The sequence below is a fragment of the Bombyx mandarina genome, chromosome 20, assembly GCF_030267445.1.
Source record: "Bombyx mandarina strain Sakado chromosome 20, ASM3026744v2".
Lineage (NCBI taxonomy): Eukaryota > Metazoa > Arthropoda > Insecta > Lepidoptera > Bombycidae > Bombyx > Bombyx mandarina.
In genome coordinates this window covers 10312931-10314929 of record NC_143226.1, presented here as the reverse complement: position 1 = coordinate 10314929, position 1999 = coordinate 10312931, and the positions used below count along the sequence as shown (strand labels likewise).

The window sequence follows — 1999 nt, the reverse complement described above, 5'->3', positions numbered from 1 at the left end:
TCTAATTAAGGCTGAGTTAAGTTCAGCTTTTTATTTAAGCCTCTTACTGTAGTTTTTAAATTACATTTATGCGGATTGATGTTTCAAGGCTTTCAGATTTTAATTTTAAATTCTGAAATAATTAAGAACAGCGTCATCTACCCTTCACATTTGAAACAAAATTTAATTCGGTTTAAATTTGTAAAAGTTGATGTTGATTATTATTACACTGTAACGCAGCGTTCCGTTTCGCGGGGCAACAGCAGCCAAAGGGAATGTGCTACCCGCGCTACCCGCGCCCGCGCATCTGTTGCATCATTCGCACCCCCAATTAGTGCGCGCCAGACTTTGAAGCGGAATACACGCGTCCCCGGTCGATACCGGAACTAACAACCCGAGAGTCATGCCAGTCGGGCACCTAACATTAAACTGGCAGCCCAAGCGCGGGCCCTTTAACTAGTATTTCGGAGTGAATCTACGTAATTACGACACGTACTCGTCGTCAGTCACGGCGTCAATCCGATTTTCAAGACGTTGAAGAAGAAATTGGTTCAACCGCGGGACCGACGCCAAAATTTACCGCAAACAACATGGCGTCATTACAAGAAAGTCAAATGGCAGCATTCGAACGCCTACTCGACCGTGAGCATAAAACTCAACTCGAATCATCAGCAACACCGACGTCGGAGCCGACATCGCCGCCTTCCTCGACGCCCGCTCACCATTCTGGGAACTTCGCGTCATGCACGGCGCGGTTCAGCGGAGCGCCCGGCGACTCACTCGACGGTTTCCTTGACGCGGTCGAATCATACAAAGATTGTGCTGACGTAGGACACGCCATCGCGTTACGAGGACTTTCAATGTTACTAACCGGAAATGCAGCCGTGTGGTGGCAAGGCGTTAAAGCTAGTCACTTCCTGGGACGACGCTTTATCATCGTTACGAAGCGCTTTCGGTGATTGCAGACCGCCCCATCGAGTCTACTTAGAGCTCTTCAAAATGTCGCAAGGACAAAGAGAGAAGACGGAGATCTTCGTTGCCAGAGCACGAGCCCTACTAGCTCGACTCCCACCTGGTGACCTTAGTGAGAAAGTTCAAATTGATATGCTTTACGGCCTTCTACACCGTCGTGTTCGTAAAAGATTAAGAAGAGACGAAATAACTTCATACGACACGTTATTAAAGAAAACGCGCCATATCGAGGACTCCATCTACGAGACCAGTCCGCCTGAATTTATTCATCATCCTCAGCGAGCGAGGCCACGTTCATCGGGTAGTACCGTAGGCGAAGTTCCCGCCGGTGCTTCGACTTCGCAGCATACATACGCGCGGATGACGCCGCGGAAAATATTCAACTCGGGCGCCGCTGGCGGCCCGCCACGCGACGACAGCGCTGCGCCGAGCACCGTTCGAGTCCCCGCGCCTCGCTACACGAACACTGATAATGTATCATCTACGTCGATTGTTAAAAGACTTCTGTGTTTATTGCAAAAAGTACGGACATATTCGTGATGAGTGTTTAAAATTAGCGTCAAAAACGAAATTCGACAAGGAAAATACGCAAGCTGTATCCTCGTGTTACGGGTGTGGTACCAAAGGTGTTACTCGGTCTCAGTGTACAAAGTGTAACCCAAGTTATTACGCCGTCGACGCTGCACGGAACCGATCAGTCACATCCGATTTACCTATTGGTAAAGTAAATACACAGCTGTCAAGTTCAGTGAACTGAAAAGTGTTGCCCAGAGTAACTCTACTGAGCACCAGGTTAGGTTAGACCAATTTTAAGTGTTCAAATTTTAGGTATACGAGGTAATGCTTTGTTGGATACGGGAGCTAAGAGTAGCGTTGCCGGTGCGTTGCTTTATGAATTGCTGTTAAAGCATAACCATCCGTGTGAGGAAACCAGGCGTCGGGTGAGGCTTGCAGACGGTTCCGCGCGCACCCGCCGAGTTTTGCTCACTACTCTAGAAGTAAGGATAAGTCCCGAAAGGTCAGTAACCCTTGAATTTACTGTTTTTCC

The 1999-nt window shown here is 48.4% G+C and overlaps 1 pseudogene; it reads left to right on the top strand.

Annotated features, from left to right (window-relative positions):
* Positions 1–361: 361 nt before the first annotated feature.
* Positions 362–1578, top strand: LOC149500752 (activity-regulated cytoskeleton associated protein 2 pseudogene; annotated as a pseudogene).
* The last annotated feature ends 421 nt before the right edge of the window (positions 1579–1999 follow it).